General features: G+C 39.5%; 1 protein-coding gene and 1 long non-coding RNA gene across 2 annotated transcripts in view; one reads left to right on the top strand and one right to left on the bottom strand.

Moving 5' to 3' along the window:
• The window catches only part of CCDC150 (coiled-coil domain containing 150), a 92,703-nt gene extending 90,428 nt beyond the window's left edge, over positions 1–2,275 (bottom strand). The window contains 1 exon segment of the mRNA XM_067741143.1: positions 2,148–2,275. The gene's annotated coding sequence lies outside the window, so the exon portion shown is untranslated.
• Positions 2,236–26,686, top strand: LOC137226387 (uncharacterized). Its single transcript, XR_010944334.1, has 3 exons — positions 2,236–2,724; positions 4,454–4,545; positions 25,434–26,686. It is a non-coding gene; the product is annotated as an uncharacterized lncRNA (long non-coding RNA).
• The last annotated feature ends 563 nt before the right edge of the window (positions 26,687–27,249 follow it).

Below are 27,249 nucleotides of genomic sequence, written 5' to 3' on the forward strand. Positions count from 1 at the left end.
CTATAGTCTCTTTGCTGGAATATTAGCAATTAGAGCTAAGTTTTCTTCTTGTAAGAAGAGTTATGGCTTCTATCCCCATAAGTTACAGATAGAATTGAAAGTCTGTAACTTTTTTTTTTTTTTTTTTTTTTTGCGATACGCGGGCCTCTCACTGTTGTGGCCTCTCCCGTTGCGGAGCACAGGCTCTGGACGCGCAGGCCCAGCGGCCATGGCTCACGGGCCCAGCCGCTCCGCAGCACTTGGGATCTTCCCGGACTGGAGCACGAACCCGTGTTCCCTACATCGGCAGGCGGACTCTCAACCACTGCGCCACCAGGGAAGCCCTGTAACTTCTTAATAACATATAGAGTTGTAAGTCTACTGAGCATGGAAGTCATAGAGTTACGGCCACTGGCCTCCAGGTGGCCTGCGGATTGTGTGTGGAGGCATGGTGTTTCTGTTACCCTTGCTTGGACATGCCGGATAAGGGAGGAGAGGCAGGAGTATGAGCAACTGCAGCGAAAATGAGAATCTCTCCTGACTCTAAACCTCAACTCAACGGATTCACTGGATCCCAAGTTCTTACTTTACTCTTCCTTTAACAGGCTCGCAGGTACTCAGGGACTTCCTGGTGGATATTAAGGCTGTCCTCCTCTTGCTACTGGGTCACCATTGTTTCCATTTTTGTTTCTCAGGGCTCTCCTGACCTTGACATTGTTTTTCTCCTCACGTGGAGAGGGGGTAGGGAAGAATTTTCAACTAACCCTGAGACCTGTTTGTAATAAATCCTCAAAGGGTAGATTGTCTTGTTTAGTTTTTGAATCCACTTCTTTGATGACCTGAACCTCAGTGATTGACTAAGAGGATATTTCAAGGACAACACCATGTATTTCACTCAAAAGCTTTATCCTCTGCCCACCGTCAGTCAGTGTCCCAGGCACCTCGATCTCTCCCTCCTTAGGATGAATTTTCTATAAACCTCCTCTCCCGCAGAGGCTGGGGGCCAAGTTTATTCCTTTTTGTTTGAGAGTATTTTTTCTCTCCAGAAGCCTGAGACGCTCCAGTATAGATGAGGTTCAGGTGGGTGTGAGTGATGATGCCAATCAAATTCTTACCTAAACATATATAGACTTACTTTCTCTTTTCTGAGAAAATGAAGCAATTTAATTTGTGTTGTTTTCCATCTCGTTTTTATGGCTGAATGCGCACACATACCCTGTAAGGTTATGTAAGCATTTTATATCTATTTTGGGTACCTTGGGGAAATAACAGCAAAACTATGACATTTCGACAATTACACGAAAAAATTTTAGGTGGGAATCTGCATCTTATTAAAAATATGTGGGAAACTTGTACTCCATTTGTACTCAGTGGACCTTTCTCCCCTGACTCCAAATAAGGGATATAAATTCTGAAGTTGTCAATATATACATGGCTTTTAAAGCCGCGGAGACTGGATAACAGAGAACAGAAAAGATTCAAGGACCTAGTCCTGGGCGCTCCAAGATCAGTGTGGAGCATTCAAGCCAGACTAACCCGAGCTTCGCCTCAGTAAGGTCAGATTCTTAATCATTTTCTATCTTCAGAGCCCAGACAGTATATGGGACATTTGTGGGTGGCAAACAGCGGTACAGTTCAACAAAAATTTAACTTTGTTCCAGCCTAATTGGTAGGAGCTGGGGAAACAGCAATGAACGAATGTAAATTCCTGACACCTGCATTCTAACTAGTGGGCCAGGGAAGATAACCGGTGGCAAAACCAGAAAACGAAACGGCTTTCCCAGGAACCTATAACGCCAACCTAACATATAAATAAAGAAAAGTCGGACTGGGGCTTATGCGCGGCCCTGTCTGGTGGCTATCCTTCCTCCTCTGGGGCCAAGTCAATGCAAACCTCGCTCCTAAACGGTTTTCACCGGCATCCAGCGCAGAAGCGCCATAATTCAGGGTCCTGAGGTCCAGAGGGCAAGAGTAAACTCCGCCAGCTAGGGGAGAGGGCGGCAGGGAGAGCTGACTGGGACCTTATCTGAACCGCCGACCCGCCCCCGCGGACTCCGTACCTCCCAGGGTCCCGCAGCCTCACCCCACAGTCCGTCTGTCCGCCTGTGACTCTGTCCGGCAGCAGGTGGGCTGGTTTCTACGGAACTAAGACAGCGTTTTAAACCTACCCGCTCTCCGACGCGGTAGCTCCCGTACGTAGGCGCACCCGTGGCAGGGCATGCCGGGAATCGCAGTTTTCCCGGCCCTGGAGGGCCCTCCGCCCCGGGCGGGACCCAGACCGCTATCCGGAGGCGCGCACTGAGCGCGCAGCCCCGTGACCCGGACGACTAGAGATCTCCATTGAGCTCGCGTGCGGGGCACGCCGGGATAGGTAGTTTCAGCCCACTCACGTCCCGGAGGTCCTGCGGCGTCCGCTTTGCGGAATTACCCGTCCCATGCCGGTGAGCGTGCAGCGTTTGGGTCATTTGACACATACCCTGCAGCCGGTCAGAGTCCAAGAGAAGAAAATGTTTTTAGTTTTAGAAGGATGGAAGTATCAAGTAACTTATGAACGACAGGAAAATAAGATTTTGTTAATGAGCATAAAAAATGGTAAAAATACCGAGCTCAAACATTCTTCTCATTGAAGAAAAAAACAAGCCCCTCTTCATCCTCGTTCATCATGGCCAGACCGAGAGTAAAACACATGTCTGCTCCCTGGTTTTTTGTCTCTTCAGCATAATTTATTTCTTGCTTTGTCTACAGGTGAGTAGGTATTTCTCCGTTTGACTGTAAGTAGCTGCGAAACGAGAGAGAGCACCAAGAATAAAACTGCAGTCGTTTCTGAGTTTTGCCGTAAGACCGGGAATTCGCCCTTACCGGGAAGTCTTCTACAGTGAAAAGGCAACACGGCTTTGCTTTAGGTAGCTGGACAGAACACCTTTTACCAGCACCAGGGCAATTAATGTATTTTTCTCGTCTCTCTGGGGTTGCAGCTGAGAATAACTTTAGCCCTCAAGTGAATGCAGTCAGATCCGAGATGAGTCCTCCTTTGCTTAGCGAGTGGCTGGCTGAATTGATCTGGCAATTCTTATTCTGATAGACTCAGGTGAGATGGAGAGAATGCCCAAACCACAGCTGTAAGGCATATTCATCAAACTGTAGGGCCGTCCGGTGAAGGAGAAATGAGCACCGCAAACGTTATTCAGGTGAAGGGGCCAAATAAAGCTTTTAATATGAAAAGTGGGAGAGTATTTTAGAGCGTCAATACAAAGAGCCAATTACTCGTAGGTTTTCTCTTGCAGTGACCTCTGATTTATGGATGAAGATGGGGGATATGTGTATGCACTCGGTAGATAATCTGCACACTTCAGTGTAATGAGAGTTTTCACCTTCTCCTTGACTCTCCATATTAAACAGCAGTCAGGGAGCCAAACTGATTAAATTTAGTGTTTTTAATTTATTTTCCTCTGTCTACCATTTGGTAAACCACATTAGAACTTAAGTCAGGCAATTACAGAGTTAAAGAATCTGAAGTCGACAATAAACTAATTCACCTGTTAGAGAAGGGGTTTCTGGACACCTGAGAATTTACTATATTAAAAGTCTGTTTTTATTCTAAGTGCCTGAACGTATTGATTTTTTTTTCTGATTTCCCTCTTGATTTTCAATTGATAAATAGTTTCACACTTGTTGACCCCACTCAAAAACAAGGTCTTTTCAGCCATGGAAATCCTAGGGATTCCATAAGGACCATCCTCTCTCATGACTACTATGATAGCCTTCTAACTGGTTTTCTGATCACTCTTCCCAAAGCATCCTTCATATAGCTACTAAAATGATCTTTTGAGAAAGTAAATCTGATTATCTTATTCCTTTGCTTAAAAACATTTAATAGTTCCCCACTTGAACTTTTAGTTTTCCATTGAACAGTATGAAGCCCAAATTTCTAATGGCTTCAGCCTAATCCACCAGCCTCATCTGCATCTGGCCCCCCAAGGGAACCTTGAATTCAAGCCTACAGGCACGTCTTTGTGCTTGCAGGCTCTGCACCCTCCGCCAGGCATGCCCTCCCTCTTATCAGTCTGGTGAATTCAACGGAAATGTAACCTCTTCTGTAGAGCCATTCTGTTCCCTCCCAAAGTATTCATTGTACAGCATAATTGTCAGTGTGCCTCACCTCCCCTTGATTAGGCTGTAAGCTACTTGAGGACAGGACCTTTGTTCTCTTTATTTTGATTTTTAAATTTTCAGCAGCAAGCACAAGGCCTGGCAGACAGTAGAGGCTTGGCAAGTCCTTGTTTAGTGAATGAATTAATGAATAAATTTTGAATGCTTCTACAGAGGCTATGTCTCACTCTCCTGACTAATCTTATATAATCATGGTACAGTGATCAAAACTAAGAAATTAGTACTGGTATGATACAGTTAATGAAACAACAAACTTCATTTAGATTTCATCAGTTTGCCCACTAATGTCTTTTTTCTGTTTCAGGATGCAATCCAGGATCCTACATTGCATTTACTTGTCCTGTCTCCTTCCTCAGCCTTTGTCTTTCATGACCTTAGGATCTTTGAAGACTACTGGTCAGTTATTTTGTAAAATGTCCCTCAATTTGGGTTTGTCATGATTTCTCATGACTAGATCGAGGTTATGCAATTTGGGAAAAATACCACCGAAGTGATATTGTGTACTTCTTGATGCCTCATATTCGGGGGTACATGGTATGCCTGCCTTATTACTGTTTAAGTTAATATTCATCTCTTGCTTATGGTGATGCCTGTTAGATTTCTCCAGTAATCTTACTGTGTTCTTCTCTGTAACTAATAAGTATTTGGGGAGAGACACTTCAAGCCTGTGCAAATATCCTGTTTCTCCTTAAACTTTCACCCACTAAATTTAGCTGGTTTTTCTTGCTAACAGCTTTTATGGTGTGTTAATGGTGGCTTTCTATTTTCCTCATTTACTAGTTGGAGTTCTTTTGTAGAGAGGAGTTGTATGTTTTCTCCCATTTATTTATTTATTCAGTTATTTACATCAGTATGAGCTTATGGATATTTATTTTATTCTTTGGGTTATAATTCAATACCATTATTCTTTTATTGCTGAAATCGTTCCAGCTTTGGCCATTCAGAGACCATTAAGGAGCCACTGTGTCTCATTTTTTTTTTTCTTTAAGCACTACCCTACTTTCTAACATTGCAAGATTTCCAGGCTCATCTTGTATTTTCCTGGCCCAGCCCTAGATTCAACCACTTCTGCAAGGAGCCCTGTTTCTTTTTATTAAAGAATGGTATTTAAAATTTGAATGCTAGGCTATCACTGCTTCTAGTTCCTCTCAGAAGACATAGGAAATATATGTATAAATACCACCCCATGCATATACAGTAATATATCTATATTTCTGTATCTATCTGTGTATATATATGTTTTACATGTATGTAAATGTGTGGACATATAAACAAGACATGAGTTCATACTGATATTCCCACTCAAATCCAGCACCACAGTTTATTCTAACTTTTGCCCTTTTCTTTTAACTTCCTTCTGTGACTGTGCGAAGCCTGGCTCTCATTATCCACAGTACATCTACTTGTTTGTTCAACCCTAGTACACATATAAAGCAGTTTTTAAAATTGCTAATCCATACCAGATAAGAAACACATTTAAAACTAGAGCATGTTGCTTGGGCACAGATCTTTTTGTCTTTAGCCTTATAGCACCCAGTCCAAACACCATTTTCCAAAGTTACTTGGGTCACTCCTTTCTTCTCCACCTGCTTCAGGGTGGCTATTTGATTTATTTGTAATACAGTTAGATTTATATGTCCCAGTCTGCATTCCAGCTTGTGTTCTGTCCAAATCCTTGTTGGTTTTATCTAATTTCCATATGGTAAAATGTACTATTTGTGGTGTACAGTTCAATGAGTTTCAACAAATTATTAGAGTTTTCTATCTCCCACCACAGTTGTATACAGAAGTTTCCTCACCCTCAAAATTCCATCATTCTACCCCTTAATAGTCAGTCCCTCCCCCACACCTCCCAGCCTCTGACAACTGACATGTTTTCCATACCCATAATTTTGCTTTTCCAAAATGTCATGTTAATGCAGTCATACCCTTTGGGTCTGACCTCTTTCATTTAGCAAATGCATTTAAGATTTATCCATGTTGTTACATGAATCAATAATTCATTTTTATAGCTGACTAGCATTCCACTGTATTGATATATCAGTTTGCTTATTCATTCACTGGTTGAAGGACATCTCAGTTGTTTCCAGTTTGGGGGGGTGGTTGTTAATAAAGCTTCTATAAATATTTGCATAGAAGTTTTTGTGTAAAAATAAATTTTTCATTTCTCTTGGATTAAGCACTTAGGAGTGGGATTGCTGGATTATATAGTAGTTATATGTTTAAATTTGTAAGACACTGCCAAACTGCTTTCCACAGTGGCTCTACCATCTTGCATATACATCAACAATGTATGGCGTTCCCAGTTGCTTCTCATCCTTGTCCACACTTGATAGTGTCAGTATTTTTTTTCTTTAGCCATTCTAGTAAGTGTGTAGTGATATCTTGTGGCTTAATTCACATCTCCTCAGTGACTAATGATGTTGAACATATTTTCATATTGCTTATTTGACGTGAATGTATCTTTTATAATAAAGTGTCTGTTCATACCTTTTGCCCATTTTAAAAATGGGGTGGTTTTTTTCCTGATAAATTTTTTGAGATACAAGTCCTTTATCAAAATGTGATTTGACAACATTTTCTCTTAGTCTGTGGCTTGTCTTTTCATTCTCTGAACAGTGTTTTGCAGAGCAAAAGTTTTTAATTTTGATAGAACCAACTTACCAGTTTTTTTTCTTTTATGTATTGCTCTTTAGGTGTCATACCTAAAAATTCCTTGCCTAACCCTAGGTCATGCAGATTTTTTCTTATTATTTCTTCTGGAAGTTGTACCATTTTGTGTTTTACCTTTAGGTCTATGATCTAGAGTTATTTTTTAAAATAAGGTATGAGGTATAAGTTGTTTTGTTTTTGGTTATGGACATCCAATTATTCTAGCACTATTGTTGGAAAGATTATCCATCCTTTCTTCTAGTGCAACACTGTCTTTGGTTAGTGTAGGTTACAGTATTTCTTGAAATCAGAAAGCGTAGTCTTCCAACTTTGTTCTTCTTTTTCAACTTCATTTTGGCTATTCTAATTCTTTTGCCTTTCCCTAGAAATTTAAAAATCAACTTGTTGATACCTACAAAAAATTCTGCTAAGGTTTTGATGGGGAATATGCTGAATCTGTATATCAAGTTGGGGAGAATTTAGGATTAATATTATTGAGTCTATCAATCCGCGAACATGATATATCTCTCTACTTATTTAAGTCTTCTTTGATTTATTTTATCAGTATTTTGTAGTTTTCAGCATATAGGTCCTATTCATAGGTTGATTTATATTTATGTTTTCTTTTTTTTTGGTGCTGTTGTAAATATTGTTTTAAAAATTTTTTAATCCAAGTTAGTTTATAGAAATGTAATTGACTTTCATATTTATCTCTTATCCTGTGACTTTGGTAAATTCACTTACTAGTTTTAGGAACTGTTTTTGCTATATTTGGGGGGATTTTCTATGTAAAATCCCGTCATCTGTAAATATTTTCCCCCCTTACAGTCTGAAATGACTTTATTTTTCTCACCTTGTTGCACTGGCTAGGATTTTCACTGTGGTATTGAGTAGGAGTGGTGAAAGGAGATTATCTTTACCATGTTCCCATTAAGTTTGATATTAGTTGTAGGTTTTTTATGGTTATCCTTTATCAGGTTAAGGAATTTTCCTTCCATTTCTAGTTTGTTGAGAGTTTTTGTTATGAAGAGGTGTTGAATTTTGTCTAATGCTATTGAGATAATCATGTTTTGTTTTGTTTTTTTTCTTCTTTAGTCTGGTAATCTGGTGAATTGCACTGAGTTTTCAAAAGTTGAACCAACCTTGTATTCCTAGGTTTTGCCCGACTTGGTCATTCTGTATTATTTTTGTTATATATGCCTAGATTTGATTTGCTAATAGTTTTTCTTTTAATTTTTATTTTTTATTGGACTATAGTTGATTTACAATGTTGTGTTACTTTCAGGTGTACACAAAGTGATTCAGTTATACATATACATATATTTATTCTTTTTCAGATTCTTTTCCCATATAGGTTATTACAGAATATTGAGTAGAGTTCCCTGTGCTATACAGTAGGTCCTTATTGATTATCTATTTTATATATAGTAGTGTGTATATGTTAATACCAACCTCCTAATTTATCCCTCCCTGCATCCCTTCCCTTTGGTAACCATAAGTTTGTTTTCTAAGTCTGTGAGTGTTTCTGTTTTGTAAATAAGTTCATTTGTATCATCTTTTCAGATTGATTCCACATATAAGTGATATCATATGATATTTGTCTTTCTCTGTATGACTTACTTCACTTAGTATGATAATCTTTAGGTCCATGCAGGTTGCTGCAAATGACATTATTTCGTTCGTTTTTATGGCTGAGTAATGTTCCATTTATATATGTACCATATCTTATTGCTAATAGTTTATTGAGGATTTTTGTATCTATGTTTGTGGGGGGATACTGGTATTTATTTTCAGTTTATTATAATGTGTTTGGTTGTGATATTAGGATAATCCTAGCAGTATAAAATACATGAGAAGTGTTTCCTCTTCTTATATTTTCTGAAATGGATTATTTAGAATTGATATTATTTCTTCCTTAAGTGTTTTTTAGAATTTGCCAGTGAACATTTGGGCCTGGAGTTTTCTCTGTTGAAAGGTTTTGAACTACAAATTCAGTTTCTTTAATAGCTATAGGACAAGGTTTTTTATTTTGTTTTGTTTTGTTTTTGGTATTGCAGTGTTCTTTAGTGAGTTTAAGTAATTTTTGTCTTTTAATAATTGGTCTCTTTTATCTGAGTTGATTTATAGGCATAGAGTTTGTAGTCTTCTTTTATTATCCTTTTATTCTCTATAGGATCTGTTGTGATAGTTCCTCTTTCATTCCTAATATTGGCAATTTTTGTCTTCTGTCTTTGTTTTCTTGGTCAATATGGCTAGAGGTTTATCAATTTTATTGATTTTTTTTTCAGAGAACAAGCTTTTGGTTTCATTGATTCTCTCTATTGATTTTCTGTTTTCAAATTTATTGACTTTTTTCTCTCATGTTTACTATTTAAACCAGAACATTTTCAAGAATAAAAAGGGGGCACTATTAATAATTAAACCAAGACAAAAAGCACAAACTGGAAATGTGCCAGGAAAACCAGGGTGTATGGTCACCCTACCTATAGGATATATGGGATGGGGAAAATGGTAGCTGGGAACCTCTGTGGGAATAAAACTTTACAGTGTATACCTTTTAGTATTATTTTCATTTTTAATCATTTGAATGTATAACCTATTAAAAAAATAAATGTACTTCTTTAAATATCTGGCATAAGTAAGATCTCAGTGTATGCTGTTGAATAAATGAATGAATCAGTCGATTAGTTAGCATTGGTGATTACCTAAGTTTCATTGGAGAAAATAGGATAATAATTATATATCCAACTCTGAAAGTCTACAACATATGTATCAGAATTGAATGATTAGTTTGTTCTGTCCTAACCTGCAGTTTTGGTGACATGAATATTATTATCTCAGACTTGGTTATATTGTTCTCATTATTTATATCTTTCTTTGCCTGTTTTTTTATTTTTTTATTTTTTTGCAGTACACGGGCCTCTCACCGCTGCGGCCTCTCCCGCTGCGGAGCACAGGCTCCAGACGCGCAGGCCCAGCAGCCTTGGCTCACGGGCCCAGCCGCTCCGCGGCACGCGGGATCTTCCCGGACCGGGGCACGAACCTGCGTTCCCTGCATCGGCAGGCAGACTCTCAACCACTGTGCCACCAAGGAAGCCCCTCTTTGCCTGTTTTTTGATTTATTTGAAGCATCTTACATATGAAGAAAGAGTAAACTGCAACTTACTGTAGAAAATCGGGAGAAAAGAAAGGGACATCATTGAGGTCCTGTAGAGGGCATCATTGAGGGTTTCCTCAGCGCTGTTCCTTTTCCTCAGAACCTGTGCCTCATCTCCATGGTTACTGTGGGGATTTCCATTTTCATACATTGTTCTGTATATATGTCTCCAGCACAGCCAGAGTCTTTTCCACATAATTTTTGGCCAAGAGAAACTGCACAGTAATGGCAAAATTGATGAGAAATAAAATTTATAAAGTGGTTGTTTAGAATTCAATGGGTGAAATGTTATAACTGCAGCAAGGACCTTAGTTCAGTTGTTTCTGAAATTTAGCTGCATTATTGTGTATTCAGTATATCCTTGAATTCCATGAGTCAATAAATCATATGACTAGGATAAAATTTTTATTTATGGAATGAAAAAAGGTTCTTAAAGAACTGATCTGATAAGTTAAATGTAAGTAATGAATTCAGATAAGTGTTCCTATAAATAATAAGAATGCTCCTATTTTTAATAATCAAAGATTAACTCAGCCCTTCAAAACACAAAGCTCTGGAATAAGCTACAGGTCAGTATTACAACAGGAATGTGTCTCACCTAAAATATAGGAAATTTCAGGTGAGTGAAAAAGGTGGAAATCAAAATAATGTTTTACCCAGACATTGAATTCTAAGCAGCCAATTTATAGATCTTATTTCTCAGAATCTGTTCCATTATTGCTAAGGTTCTATGATTCCTTTATAGACCTCTCATAATTATATTTGGACAGAGATGACACCTTGTTACAATAGTGATAATCCCTACAGAATATAAATATATGTATTCCACTAAAAACATTCAAATCGAGATCAAGGTATCACTTGGATATCTCGGTGAAACAATGATCAAATGATAAAAGGTTAAGTCTTTATAAAACATTATTTAGGGCTTCCCTGGTGGCGCAGTGGTTGAGAGTCTGCCTGCCGATGCAGGGGACACGGGTTCGTACCCCGGTCTGGGAGGATCCCACGTGCTGCGGAGCGGCTGGGCCCGTGAACTATGGCCGCTGAGCCTGCGCATCCGGAGCCTGTACTCCGCAACGGGAGAGGCCACAGCAGTGGGAGGCCCGCGTACCGCAAAAAAAAAAAAAAAAACCCTACGATATTTAATAAGACTATGTGACAAAGTAGAACTGTTTCTCCTCTGGCACTCAACAAATAGAAAAATCCATATTCACATTGCTTTCTTCTTTGTTTCCTCCATAACAATCAGTACTGAAAACCCACAAAGATAGTAAATTCAGTCAAACATATTGTTGATAAAATCAAGCTTCTATATTAGCTCTGAAGTGCATACTGTCTCTTGAAACCTTTGACAACTTGGCTGATTTCGTTTTCTACCCCCGTGTATTCTCTTCCTGGAAAGCGTTCTGGCTTCTTAAAATAACTGTTCGTGGAAAACATTCTCTCTAGATACAGTGCTATGAAGATACAATATTTTTCCTTATATAAACTCAACAGCTTAATAAAGTCAAAAGGACTACTATTTAATATGATAATGAAGAAATTTAGTTCATATATTCCTTATTCTAGAATTACAGTATTAAAGATTTTTCTTAAACAGAAATCTATCTTTGTTCTAGAAATATTAACCAATATGCCTGACTCTTTAGCTGTATGATCTTGGGAAAGTTACTAGACTCTCCGTACTTTAGTTTCCGTATTTGTAAAGTTGAGAGGATTAAGTAAGTTAATAATACCACCAGGAGACAATTGTCTATAGGTCTCTCACATTTCTCTATGACTTGTGAAGAAAGGCACTGATTGCTCTTTCTCTGGACTCTCTTTTCAAGAATATTTTTAGAGGGAAAATAGAGATAGAGTCTGCCTCTGGAGCAAAGGGAAGACTTGCTTACCATCCATTATAAAAGACTTGGATTCCCAAAGCTCAGGGATCCCCTCCTGTAACACCATCCACTTCATATGCAATGAGGCCCCTCTGGTAATTTGAGGAAAAGGGAACTAATGCAAACATGCTGAACCTTATGCTGCTTGCTGTGTCCAGAGTAACAAAGTCCTTTGTCTCTTACCCAGGAGTCTCGTGTCTCTGTCAGCATCCATGAAACTGTGGCAGGATAACTTGTTAGCTTGAAAGTAGGGTAAAATCTGAGACCCTTTACAGTTTTTGACACATATGACAGTCTTGGAGTCTGGAATGTAGAAAATGTTCAACAAATGTTAATATTTATCACCATCAACATTATTTAGCATCAAAAATACTAAGATTTGACCTAGCAATTATACTTCTGGGAATCTGTCAGGCTGAAAGTTGTGAGATATGTGTAAAGTGCTAGATATTACTTGTAAATTTTTAATAAAAATTGGAATAAACATAAATGACCATCCTATAAAAATGCTATCACCACAGTAATACCATTAAACACAGCCATTCTAAAACTCAGTGTCATAAAGCCAAGCATTTATTTTCACACTCGTGATGTCTACAAGTTGGCTGGGAAAACTCTGCTCCATGTGTCCCCTTCTGGGGCCCAGGCAAAAGGGGACAGTGACTATCTGGCCATACTCTTCTTGGGAATGATGGAAGAACAAGAGGGCAAGCCCAATTGCACAAGCACGTTTCTAGCCTCTGCTTGTATCACATCTGATAATATCCTAATGGTCAAAGCAAGTAACACAGCCAAGCCGGAAGTCAAGACATGGGAAATTATACCAAGACCACCACAAAGCCATGGTAAGGATGTTCAATGTACTATAGAAGAGTGAAGAATTAGAAGCCACAATTTACTTTACCACAATCAATAGGAAAGTGGTTAACTAAATACAGTGTATTCATACTAAGCAGCCATCAGAAAGAATGAGTGAATCTTAATGTTCTAAAATGGAAAATGTACACAATACAGTACTGAATGGAAAGAGCAAATTGTGAGATATGCATACGATCCTATTTTCATTTAAAGAAAAACCTTTGAATACATGTATTTCTTGTATATGGACAATAAAGAGCTTGAATAGATACACAAACCATTAGTATTTACCTTCAAGATTGGAATTGGGAGATGAGGGATAAATTCCTTCCACTTTATGCTTTATGTACTTTTGTATTATTAGAAAAAATGTTTTATCAATATGTATTACTTTTGTAATTAAAAACCTGATAAAGATGAGATAAAAAATACTAAAAGAAAATGACAAAAATGTTTTTATCTTCCAGGTATTTTTTAGTTGATGACTCATTTTCCATTCCCTTTCCCCAGTATACATAAGAATAAAATAATTCTAATACCTAGAAGATTTAGGTCTTAGATCCTGCCCCTACAAAACTTCATTCTGCTTCAGAAATGATTTGTTTCATTCCACATAATCACCCTTAGAATTATGTGATACATTTTGATCCTGTTGGGTCTCTCGGTAGAGCAGAGAATTCCTAATAATATTTAAGGATTTTCTGAGTTTCTTGACATTTATTTCAGATACGTAGTTTTTCTGTTTTAAAATTCCCATTTGGTTCTTTCTTATTATTACTATAGTTTCTATTTTTTTAAATAAATTTCTTTATTTCTTTCTTTATTTTTGGCTGCAGTGGGTCTTCGTTGCTGCGCCCGGGCTTTCTCCAGCTGTGGTGAGCGGGGGGCTACTCTTCGTTGCAGTGCACGGGCTTCTCGTTGCAGTGGCTACTCTCCATTGCAGAGCACGGGCTCTAGGCGCACGTGCTTCAGTAGTTGTGGCATGTGGCCTCAGTACTTGTGGCTCGCGGGCTCTAGAGCTCAGGCTCAGTAGCTGTGGCGCACAGGCTTAGTTGCCCCGCGGCATGTGGGATCTTCCTGGACCAGAGCCCGAACCTGTGTCCCCTGCATTGGCAGGAGGATTCTTAACCACTGCGCCACCGGGGAAGCCCTAGTTTCTGTTTCTTAGTTGAGAAGATCTCTATCTTTTCATCCATTTCAAGTGTTTACCTTTACCTCATGGCGTATTGTTAAACTAGCTACTTTAGAATCTTTGTCTGATGTTTCCACCATCTGTATCAAGAGCCAGCAAGCTAAAGCCTGTAAACCAAATCCAACCTATTGTCTGGTATTGTTTGGTTCATGAGCAAAGAACTGTTTTCACACTACAGTTTTAACCAAAGCTAAACTTTTAAATGGTTGGGAAAGAAATCCAAAAAAAGGCTAATATTTTGTGATGTGAAAATTACATGAAATTAAAATTTCACTTTCCATAAATACAAATTTATTGGAACACAGCCATGCTTATTCATCTACATATTGTATGTGACTGCTTTTGTACTACAGTGACAGAGCTGAGTTGTTGTGACACAGATCATATGGCCCAAATAACCGAAAATATTCCTTCCATTTAGCTGTTTACATAAAAAGTTTGCACCTGATCTGGGTTATCTCAGGCTTGCATCTGTTGAGTGTCTTTTCCGTTAAGAATTGGCCACAAGTTCCTAGTTTATTGTATGTTGAGTAATTTTGGATTGTATTCTGGACAATTTTTTTTTTTTTTGTGGTACGCGGGCCTCTCACTGTTGTGGCCTCTCCCGTTGCGGAGCACAGGCTCCGGACGCGCAGGCTCAGTGGCCATGGCTCGCGGGCCCAGCCACTCCACGGTATGTGGAATCTTCCTGGACCAGGGCACGAACTGCATTGGCAGGCGGACTCTCAACCACTGCACCACCAGGGAAGCCCCTGGACATTTTGAATAATATATAGTGAGACTCTGGGACCTGTTAAAGTCCTCTGGAGAATGTTGATTACTTTTTGATTTAACAGAAATCAACCTAGTTAGGTTCACACTTTAAGCTCTGTCTCAACTTCTGTGGGAGTGGCTCCAATATCATTTCAATTTTTGAAGGCTTTTCTATGCTACTTTACATCTATTCCGTGTGTGTACAGCTCGGTGGTGAGCTTGTGGCTTATGTTGGTTCATACACAGAACCAAAGGATCTCCTTTAGCTCTCTCCTCTCTGATATCTCCATAATTTTCTCCAACTTTTTAGGGCCCCTTTTCCCAGTCTTCTGGCTGGAAAGATGGTATTTCTCTCAGAGTTATAGTTGCCCATGGTACTGCACAGTTACACACAACGGGAGTTTTCCTTCGGTTAATACCAGCAGATAAAAGAGAAAAAGTAAAAAAGAAGAAAAAAGAGAAATTAACCCCTGCACAGGCCATTCTTCAAGTTTTGAGTCCTCTCAATGGTCCACCTGTTATTTTTCTCCCTGAAGTCCCCAGGTAGTTGCTATTCATATACTGTCCATGGTTTATAATTGTATAAGGTTTTAGCTCCTGCATGGAATTAAGGGGTTGAGATTTCCAGGGCATAAACACATCCTAAGCAATATCTTAATAATCCATATAGCACTATTTGGTAATAATTTTGCTCTAAAATTTTGGACTTCTTGGGATTCAGAATATGCAAAAGGCAATATCATGTTTGATTTACCTGAGACCATCAATCCTCATGAATCCTGAGAATTTACACTGGAATGTAACAGGTGAATGAATTCCTATGATGAATCCTCATTGACCTGGGTGAAGAGGTTTACAGACCATGATAAATCCAAGTGGGCTCAAACTATTTATTCTGTAAGATTTAATATGAGGAGTTTTGTGGTCAGTCAGTGAGGCCAGGACTCTTATTTGCAAGTGACAAGAGGAAGAGAAGAAGAAAATTATTTTTTACAAGTCCAGGGGGGATTTAATGGCCCCCCCAAAGATGTCCACATCCTAATCCCCAGCACCTGTGGTATGTTACCTTGCATGGCAAAAGGGACTTCACAGATGAAGATCTTGTCATGGAGAGATTCTCCTGGATTTTCTGGGTCCAAGTAATCACAAGGGACTTTATAAGGGAAAGAGGAAGGCAGGAATGTCAGAATTATAGAAGAAGATGATGTAATGGAAGCAGGGGTCAGAGAGAGAGAGAGAGAGCTTTGAAGATGGAGGAAAGGGCCATGAGCCAAAGAATTCAGGTAGCCTCTAGAATCTGGAGAAAGCAAGGAACCAGATTCTCCTCTGGAGTCTCCAGAAGCAATAAGTCCTGTCAATAACTTGACTTTAGCCCAGTGAGACTGATTTTGGATTTCTGCCCTCCAGAACTGTAAGGTAATAAATTATATTGTTTTAAGCTGCTAAATTTGTAGCAATTTGTTATGGCAGCAATAGGAAACTAATACAGTTAGCTCAGCCACAAAATGGATCCATTGACTTAAATTATTATTAGCAAGGCTAGGGCCCAACTCCTCCCTCTCTCTCCCTCCCTCCCCCCCAACTTCCACCAACTTACTCTTCCTTCTGTTTATCTCTACTTGACCTCATTTCTATTGCAGATACAGGCTTTTCTCACATGGTAAGGAACATGGCTGTAAGCAGCACCAATTTCACCTCTTTCTAGCCCTGTGTCAAATGGGACTTTATGCCCTAGAGCCATTTAGAACGATCTCAGAGGAGGACTTTAATTGGCTTGGCTAGGGTCAGGCGCCCAACCATTGAACCAATTATCCCAATAAATGGAAGAGGGAATGATGGTAAGCCAGAACTGCCTGAGTCACCTGCAGACCCCTCCCCCGCAGCTATGTGGAAGGTAATGAAATGGCAGTCCCACTAGAAGCACGTGGAAAAAGTAACAAATTCTCCGAAGGAGGAAGGGGTGCATTCAGACAAAGTGAACAAATGTCCACAACAACTAGTCATTTTACTAGCTAGACCCAGCAAGGATAATGTCAACACATAAACCTGAATTTCCATTGAGGTTACCAACTAAGACCACAGTCCATCTCCTTTTCTATCAACGTGGCTGCACTCACTTGCTCACATCCCCAGAGGCTCAGTTAATGTTAGATTTTGCGTTAAGTGACAGTAAACTGAAAATAACAGTGGCTTAAATAAGATGGTGTTGGGGGAGGGATTGTTTCTCTGTCATGTAAATGAAATCAGGAGGTGGACAGTTCAGGGCTGGCAGATGCTCCTTGGTGCCAGGGTTCTAGACATTTCTTGACTACCATCCTTAAAAGGGACCTCCACGTTATGGTTCCAGATGGCTCCTCAGGCTCTAGCCATCGTTTTTGTATAGCACAAGGCAGAAAAGAAGAAATAAAGAGGCGCACCTCTCCTTCCTAAAGATATTCCCTGGAAATTAAACACATCCAGTTGATCAAATTAGAGTCACATAGCCTGGTTCTCAAGCCACAGGCTTATTTCCTGAAAGCTAGTGGAAAATATAATTTTTTAACATCATTATTGGAATATAATTGCTTTACAATGTTGTGTTAGTTTCTGCTGTATAACAAAGTGAATCAGTTACATGCATACATATATCCCCATATCCCCTCCCTCTTGTGCCTCCCTCCCACCCTCCCTATCCCACCCATCTAGGTGGTCAAAAAGCACCGAGCTGATCTCCCTGTGCTATGCAGCTGCTTCCCACTAGCTATTTTACATTTGGTAGTGTATATACATCAATGCTACTCTTTCACTTCGTCCCAGCTTATCCTTCCCCCTCCCCGTGTCCTCAAGTCCATTCTCTATGTCTGTCTTTATTCCTGTCCCACCCCTAGGTTCATCAGAACGATTTTCTTTTTTAGATTCCATATATATGTGTTACCATACGGTATCTGTTTTTTTTTTTTAACAACTTTATTGGAGTACAATTGCCCCAAACTGGTACATTAGTTTCTGCTTTATAACACAGTGAATCATCTATACATATACACGTATACCCATATCTCCTCCCTCTTGCATCTCCCTCCCATTGTTTTTCTGTTTCTGACTTACTTTACTCTGTATGACAGACTCTAGGTCCATCCACCTCACTACAAATAACTCAATTTCGTTTCTTTTTATGGCTGAGTAATATTCCATTGTATATATGTGCCACATCTTCTTTATCCATTCATCTGTCGATGGACACTTAGGTTGCTTCCATGTCCTGGCTATTATAAATAGAGCTGCAATGAACATTGTGGTACATGACTCTTTTTGAATTATGGTTTTCTCAGGGTATTTGCCCAGTAATGGGATTGCTGGGTCATATGGTAGTTCTATTTTTAGTTTCTTAAGGAAGCTCCATACTGTTCTCCATAGTGGCTGTATCAATTTACATTCCCACCAACAGTGCAAGAGGGTTCCCTTTTCTCCACACACTCTCCAGCATTTATTGTTTGTAAATTCTTTGATGATGGCCATTCTGACTGGTGTGAGGTGATACCTCATTGTAGTTTTGATTTGCATTTCTCTAATGATTAGTGATGTTGAGCATCTTTTCACATGTTTGTTGTCCATCTGTATATCTTCTTTGGAGAAATGTCTATTTAGGTCTTCTGCCCACTTTTGGATTGGGTTGTATGTTTTTTTGATATTGAGCTGCATAAGCTGCTTGTATATTTTGGAGGTTAATCCTTTGTCAGTTGCTTCGTTTGCAAATATTTTCTCCTATTCTGAGGGTGGTCTTTTCGTCTTGTTTATGGTTTCCTTTGCTGTGCAAAAGCTTTGAAGTTTCATTAGGTCCCATTTGTTTCTTTTTGTTTTTATTTCCATTTCCCTAGGAGGTGAGTCAAAAAGGATCTTGCTGTGATGTATGTCATAGAGTGTTCTGCCTATGTTTTCCTCTAAGAATTTGATAGTGTCTGGCCTTACATTTAGGTCTTTAATCCATTTTGAGTTTATTTTTGTGTATGGTGTTAGGGAGTGTTCTCATTTCATTCTTTTACATGTAGCTGTCCAGTTTTCCCAGCACCACTTATTTAAGAGGCTGTCTTTTATCCATTGTATACTCTTGCCTCCTTTATCAAAAATAAGGTGACCATAGGTGCGTGGGCTTATCTCTGGACTTTCTATCCTGTTCCATTGATTTATATTTCTGTTTCTGTGCCAGTACCATAGTGTCTTGATTACTGTAGCTTTGTAGTATAGTCTGAAGTCCAGGAGCCTGATTCCTCCAGCTCCATTTTTCTTTCTCAAGATTACTTTGGCTCTTTGGAGTCTTTTGTGTTTCCATACAAATTTTGAAATTTTTTGTTCTAGTTCTGTGGAAAATGCCATTGGTAGTTTGATAGGGATTGCATTGAATGTGTAGATTGCATTGGGTAGTATAGTCATTTTCACAATGTTGATTCTTCCAATCCAAGAACATGGTATATCTCTCCATCTGTTTTTATCATCCTTAATTTCTGTCATCAGTGTCTTATAGTTTTCTGCATACAGGTCTTTTGTCCCCTTAGGTAGGTTCATTCCTAGGTATTTTATTCTTTTTGTTGCAGTGGTAAATGGGAGTGTTTCCTTAATTTCTCTTTTATAATTTTCGTCATTACTGTATAGGAATGCATGAGATTTCTGTGCATTAATTTTGTATCCTGCTACTTTACCAAATTCACTGATTTGCTCTAGTAGTTTTCTGGTAGCATCTTTAGGACTCTCTGTGTATAGTATCATGTCATCTGCAAAGAGTGACAGTTTTACTTCTTCTTTTCTGATTTGCATTCCTTTTATTTCTTTTTATTCTCTGATTGGTGTGGCTAAAACTTCCAAAACTATGTTGAATAATAGTGGTAAGCGTGGGCAACCTTGTCTTGTTCCTGATCTTAGTGGAAATGGTTTCAGTTTTTCACCATTGAGGATGATGTTTGCTGTGGGTTTGTCATATATGGCCTTTATTATGTTGAGGTAAGTTCCCTCTATGCCTATTTTCTGCAGGGTTTTTATCATAAATGGGTGTTAAATTTTGTCAAAAGCTTTTTCTGCATCTATTGAGATGATCATATGGTTTTTCTTCTTCAGTTTGTTAATATGTTTTACCACATTGATTGATTTGCGTATACTGAAGAAACCTTGCATTCCTGTATAAACCCCACTTGATCATGGTGTATGATCCTTTTAGTGTGCTGTTGGATTCTGTTTGCTAGTATTTTGTTGAGGATTTTTCATCTATGTTCATCAGTGGTTTTGGCCTGTAGTTTTCTTTTTTTGTGACATCTTTGTCTGTTTTTGGTATCAGGGTGATGGTGGCCTTGTAGAATGAGTTTAGAAGTGTTCCTCCCTCTGCTATATTTTGGAAGAGTTTGAGAAAGATGGGTGTTAGCTCTTCTCTTGCCTTGCTGGAGCACCAAGACCCTGCCAGCCACATGGCTCAGAAGAAAAGGAAGGGGCTTCTTAGTGTGTGGAAACTTTTCCCTCTTCACAGCTCCCTCCCAGAGGTATGGGTCCCATCCCTATTCTTTTGTCTCTGATTTTCTTTTTTCTTTTGCCCCACCCAGGTACATGGGGATTTTCTTGCCTTTTGAGAAGTCTGAGGTCTTCTGCCAGCGTTCAGTAGGTGTTCTATCAGAGTTGTTCCAAATGTAGATGTATTTTTGATATATTTACGAGGAGGAAGGTGATCTCTACATCTTACTCCTCTGTCATCTTGAAGGTCTCCAGCTGGAAAATAATTGAACTTGAGGGAGAAAAACTTTCTAGATTTGTAACTTTGGGAAGTCATAATCTAAGACTCAGTTTGAATTTGAGGGTGTGACAGTTAAAATAATTTTTAACTAAAAAAAACACATTATTTCTCTTAGTTTGTAATGGAAAGAATGTTCTGAACTGATTGTTTTCCATTTCTCTTATCTCTCTTTAGTTATTGTAATTGGGTGACTAGTTTCAATACTTTCCTGTAATGGCCGTTTGAAATGGCACTGTTGACCTCCATTTTGTAGAATCCCAATGGCTTTTATTTGCCTCCATGCCTCCTGACCTCTCTGCAGATATGACCCCATTATCACCCTTATCCTTTGGACATACTCTCTTCACTTGAATTTTAGAATAGAGCACTCCAAATCAAGCACAAACTTAAATCCTCAAAGCTGAGCTTGAAGCTAGACTCTGTGCTGTAAAAAAAACTTGACTGAAGTCTCAGAGGATATGGAAGGGAAACCCAGTACAGACTACTGGCTACTTGGTGTGGGTGTTTTTGTAACCCTGGTTCATCCATACAGCCTCTCTTCTGCCTAGTTACCACATTGCTTCTGTGGCAGAGACTGGTTTCCTTCACCTCTTATGAATAGCTTCATGTACTTGGAACCCAGGCCTGGAAAAGGGGGGAAAATTCCCTTCTCACCCTATTTAAGGTCTTTATCTTCCGAAGATGATTGACAGTGACAATAATCACACCGTTCATAACAGCTCGAATACCCTCCCTGACATGACAGCTCAATGCACAGTATCTGATATGAGTACGGGAGATGCACTCCCAGCAGCAGAGAAATTGCAGCCTTAAATTCCCCACTTCCAAATAGCAGAGAGACAGATTTTTAAAAACATTTCTCAACCCTGTGTTATTATATTTTAAATAATATACGTGAGACAGCAGCAATTCAGTCTGAGATGAGCTTTGTCAAACCCAGTCTAGTTCCTTTTATGACCTCTTCTCCAGTGTGAGATGAAAATGTATGCACATGCTCCTGCCATTCTTAGGATTACGGGGTCTTATCTGTGATAACCACTCAAGTGAGAACACAGCCATCTCATCAGAACCCAGCAACATTCTACAGGCACAGTGCAGTTTAAATCTACTCACAGTAATCTTTTCTCCAAAGAGGACACAGATTGCAGAGATTCAGTTCTGGCTCAAGCAAAGAGATAAATCCATGATCACAAATTCAGTTCAGCTTCTTAGAACACACAGAGCTGACACTTGGGTGCCCCATGTCATATCCCGTTAGCTCATGTGATTCCAGCACAGAGGTGGTGGACAATTCCAAGCACAGTGCCAGTGCCTAGTCTATGTGGGCAGTGAAATCTCTCCAGCTTTCTAGCTCAAGGTTTTCTCTGAAGCCACAGAAGGCCACTCAGAACAAGCAGGCTCAGCTGGAAAGTTGGGGGAGGGGACAGTTAACAGCCCTATGGGCAACCATCAACCAATGGTGGAGGGAGGTCAGAGAATAACCAGCCGCCCTCCAGTTCTTTAGTAAAATGATTCTGGAGCACATTCTACATGGTTCTTCAGAGGGTTCCCAGGGGGAATCAAACCCCAATTGCCCACAGGTCAATGAGGCACTCTTTGTTGGCTCTTCTCCTTTCTCTATTTCAGTCTTTCCACCCTTTTATTTCAGCTTCCTGGGATCACCTCCTAAATAAACAAGTCCTGATTCTGTTTCAGGTATTGGGAAAACCCGAACTAAAAATCACAGAACTCCAATTCTACACCGTTTTATGTGGGCTCCAGTTTTCTTTTGTATATTTAAATGTTCTACTTGGGTGGCTTTTTTTCAAATTAAAAATAAGTCGTATCAAAGCTGCATTCAATTCTCTATATCTTCCAATACTCAAAGACTGATTGTAGCTCTGAGATGACATTTTGCTCTATCTCCAGATTTCTACTATTTCCATCAGTGCCTCAAAGATCTTAGAAATGTGTTGAGCCAAGACTGAAGCTTAAAGAACCATGTGCAATCCCCCGCCAGCTCTCTCTGCAAAGATGAAGTGCCTGTGAAGCACATGCCTTAGAAATGGGAACTTAACCTTGAGCTGAGGGCAGAGGAAAGGCTCCTTTTCTCTTTCACATCTTGCTCCAAGAGTCAATACCTTCTCACTGTGTAGTTAACTGCATTCTCTGCCAACTTTCATGTATCTTAAAAGTGCAAGCGTATTGATTCATTAATTAAACAACCATTTATTGCTTGGGTCAGACACAATGCTAACTACAGGGGGAACAGAAATTAATAAGACAAGAATCCAGAAGACAAAGGGATCACTATCTCATAAAAGAGACTGAAAGGCAAACAACCCATCTGCTGTGATCAAGCCTAATAAGGCCCAGAGAGTACATAGGAAAGGCATCTCAGGAGGACATCTCACATGGATCCAGGTAGTGAGGTCTGAGAAAATTTTCTGGAGGAAATAATGCCAAGATTAAGTGAAAAGAGATGAGTAGGAGTTGTTCTGTTGACTTAAGGACAGAAAGGGAACTCCAGGATGGAAGAACAGTCTGTGCAAGTGTGTTTGTGGTAAAAAGTAAGATGTATATGGGAACTGAAAGTGCAGGTGAGTAGAGCAGAAATGGTGAGAAATGAAACTAGACAAGGGTAGTTGGATCAAAGTTATGCTAAGGAATTTGGCCAGTAAATATGAAGTTGTTTGCCTAGGGAGTGAAATGGTTAGATTTACACTTTAGAAAGATAGATTTGTAGTCCTATGAGAACAGATTGGAAACAGGAAAGGATGGATATAGAGAAACTTATTAAAAGGCTATAGCAGGGCTTCTCTTGTGGCACAGTGGTTGAGAGTCCGCCTGCCGATGCAGGAGACACAGGTTTGTGCCCCGGTCCGGGAAGATCCCATATGCCACGGAGCGGCTGGGCCCGTGAGCCATGGTGGCTGAGCCTGCACGTCCGGAGCCTGTGCTTCGCAACAGCAGAGGCCACAACAGTGAGAGGCCCGCGTACCGCAAAAAAAAAAAAAAAAAAAAAAAAGGCTATAGCAATATCCAGGCAAATGATTCTGAAGATCTGAATTTATATATGGCATACTTGATATACCACTGAAAAATTTTTGTGTGTGCAGTATCTACTTACAGTCCGTGGAACAGAGTTTTAGAATTGTTAAATTAAGAAGCTATTCAGGAGGCAGAAATGGTGGCCCACAGAGACTGGTTGAATGTAGAGGTGAAGAAGGAAGATTTCAGGATGGCTTGGTCAACAGGGTAGAATATATAGCCATAAGGAGACAGAGAAAAGCAGAAGTGGATGAGATTCTGGGGTATATTAGTTATCGCTGCTGTGTAACAAATTTCCACAAACTTAGTAGCTTAAAACAACACATTATCTCACAGTTTCTGTGAGCCAGAAATCTGGGCATGACTTAGTTGGGTCCTCTGCTTAATGTCTCACAATGCTGTAGTCAAGGTATTGGCCAAGTTTGCATTCTCATCTGGAGGGTCAACTGGGAAAGTATATGCTTCTAAGCTCACTCAGATTGTTGGTAAAATTCATGTCCTGTGATTGTACAACTGAGGGCCCCAGCTTATTGATGATGACAGCTGGAGGCTGCCCTCAGCTCCTTGAGGCCACTTGCAGTTTCTAGAGGCTGGCCACAGATCCTCACCACTTGGACTCTCCCAACATGACTACTAACTTTGTTTAGCCAACAAGGAGTCCCTAGAAGAAGTTTGCTAGCAAGACAGAATCTAGCATAACTTAATGCCACAGGAATGCCATCCTGCCAACTTTGCCGTATTCTACTGGTTAGAAGCAAGTCTCAGGCCCCACCCACTGTCAGGGGGAAAGGGTTACACAAAGGTGTGAACACTATGAGGCTGGAATCAAGGGCCACAGAGGGAAAGATGAGTTCACTTTGGACATGTTGAGTTTCGTGTAACATCTAAGTAAAGATGTCCAGTGGGATATGTGAGTCTAGAACCAAAGGAGAAGCTTAGGGCTGGAGCTCTAAACCCACAATCCATGTTGAATATAAATGGCAGGTGAAATGATGGAAGTAGATGATGTTGTCCAGGAAGAGTGTATATGTAAGGGTCTGTGGAGATGGAGATGAATTAATATCCTCTAAACTTGAGGACGGCCAAGTTGTTCCTCAGCCTTCTTCTTTTCAGAGTGAAACAATGCCAAACACCCATTTCTAATTTCTCTGTATCTACTCATTTTTATAATCCTTTATTTCCTTTGTTCCCCTCTGGACATTCACTTGTTTTTGTACGTTATGCTTAAATGAAGGAACTAAAATAAGAGGCGGTGCATTAATAAAGGTTATGATTAATCCCCAACAAAGCAGAACTACCTCCAAGGAATTTCAATGTCTTTTTTGTTTGTCCTCGTTAATATAATTCAAAGATTTTAAATAATTTATTGTATCCTAAAAGGTATTTCACTTACCAAAGACAATACTGAAAGAAGCAAAAAATAATTGAAGTCTCCTCAAAGTAATTAAAAACCTCAGAGCGTATCTAATCGTAATTTAAAGAGTGAGAAGGAACATATAGTTATTGACAGGTTTGATGAATTAATTTGGGCATCTGTGTTGAAGGGTAATAAACAAGGGAAGAATGTTAACGATGTTTCCAGTACATTCAATAGGTTACTATAATATATCTGGTCTAGTTCTTTAGATATTTGGAGTCAGAATTTACAGGAAAATTGTATATTGTGTAAGTTAGGGAGTTGCATAAATTAGATAACAATATTACTTTTTGCAGTGTTACAGCAAGTGACCAAAGAGTTGAAAAAGAGAAAGTATTGGGGTGATGGCTAAGGGGTGTGGACTTTCTATTTGGGATAATGAAAATGTTCTAAACCTGGTTGTGATGATGGATACACAACTCTATGAATATACAAAAATAATTGAATTGCACAATTTTAATGGGTGAATTGTATAGTATTTGTATTATATCTCAACATTTTTTGTTTGTTTGTTTTGTTTTTAAGATGGGACAATGGTGCTTATTTGCTTATGGCCTTTTTTCAGATGCTATATCTCTATTCTTCACTAGGCCAAGGTGAAGTGTGGAACCCGTAGTGATTCTGAAGATGCTCAGTTGACAGGAAATAAGAAACTTCTGTGCTCTTGCTGCTTCTCTAAGCCATCATAGAGGAAAAATAAATCTACCCCTTTCTTCAACGAACTCTGGAATCAACAACCTCTCTGTGTCCCACCCCTCCTCCCCACCCGCCTCTCATCCTCCCTCTCTTCCCTCCCTCCACCTCAACCTCTTTTTCTCTTCTTTCTTTTCTTTGATTATCAAATGCATATTGATGAATAACTGTAGTGCTCAGAGATAAAACTTGTAGTTTAGTAACTTGGTTTTTTAACTTATGGTTGAAGGAAACAGTTTATATATCATTTAAAAATTAGATTTATGTACTTTATGATAGCTTTATGTTAACTTTTAAAATACAGAACCATTGTGTTATCTGTTTGACTTTCCACATCGCATTTTCACCCCTCTATTCCCTGTTCTGTGCCACAGGAAACTGACCTTTATGGAGAGCATCAGACAAGCTATCTTGGCTTTTAGTTGATTGTGGCCAATGGAAGGCACAGGCAAGTGATCAGAGGAGGGAGGAAAGAGAGCCTGGTATTGATTTTCTCTAGAAGGCCTTGGTTTAGGCAACAACTGAGATCCTCTAATTCCTCTACTGCAGGTCAAAGCCCCATCAGACCCCTGTCCCAAACTGCACCTCACACCAGGTTCTGGAAACATGACTCCCTCCCCTTGCCCTTTCAAATGCACAGGTGGTCAGGACTTCCCACCGTTGCTACTTCCTGGTTGCTTCACCACGTCTTGCTTTTCTTTATAAGTGCCCATCCCTCCGTGAACAGTCCCTTTTTACCCTCCATAACCTCTCTCTAATTACTCCTTTGAATGTGCCATCACCTTCTTGCTGGTACCCTAACTGATTTAACCATAGCGTATCTTATTTCTGGACATATACACAGGGAGAAAAATGTTGCCAACCCCCTTAAAACAAAACAGAATGGGAATGATGTACATCAGCTTCAGGGTAGTGGTTGTTTCTGAGGAAGAGAGGGAAGGAGGAAAGTGAGAGTTAGGGGTTTTATTTGTTTGTTTTTGTTTGTTTTTAAGCTATTTCTAAACTGTCTTAGTTCTGAAGCTAACACTTAACAATAACAACAAAAAAGTAAAATAAATATGGCAATTAATTAATGCTTGTTTAATCTCAGTCATGGGCACTTGGATGTCTTTTTTCTGTATTTTTGAAAAATAAGAAATGAAATAAAATTTACCTTATTTTAAATTTAACCTGTTTGTAAAAGAATCTAGTCTGTATGACAGGTTGGATGTACACATGAATGCAGATTTGTGTTCATGGACTAAGGAAAGGGAAAACCATGCCTGAACATTTAAGGTCCTAGACTGGTTGAATTGCACACAAAAACTTAGCTGAGTCTATACACATAGTAACAAAGATAAATTCCTGTTGTTCCCAGGAGAAGTGATGACATTACCCATCTTAGAGTTCTCATGGAAACAGTATCTCAGGGCCACATAATCTCCTGAAAAATGTATATACAGATAAACTTGGAGTAGATTTAACCTTGAGGCTACTGCAAAGAGAAATCTTTACTGGCCCTGGCAGCTTCTGGTTTGGGGAGGAAAAGAGTCCATGAGCAACAGTATAAGCAGAATGGAAGACTGTGAGGATGGCCGGGGACTAGGAATTAAAGGTGTTTGCTTTAAATCCTCACTTTCTAACCTAGAAACATTTTTTGCTAATTACTATATGGCTCAAATTCTTCTTCTAGGGCCTTGGAGAAGTCTCTGATGAAACTGATGGGCTGACACA

Source organism: Pseudorca crassidens, chromosome 6 (assembly GCF_039906515.1).
Source record: "Pseudorca crassidens isolate mPseCra1 chromosome 6, mPseCra1.hap1, whole genome shotgun sequence".
Lineage (NCBI taxonomy): Eukaryota > Metazoa > Chordata > Mammalia > Artiodactyla > Delphinidae > Pseudorca > Pseudorca crassidens.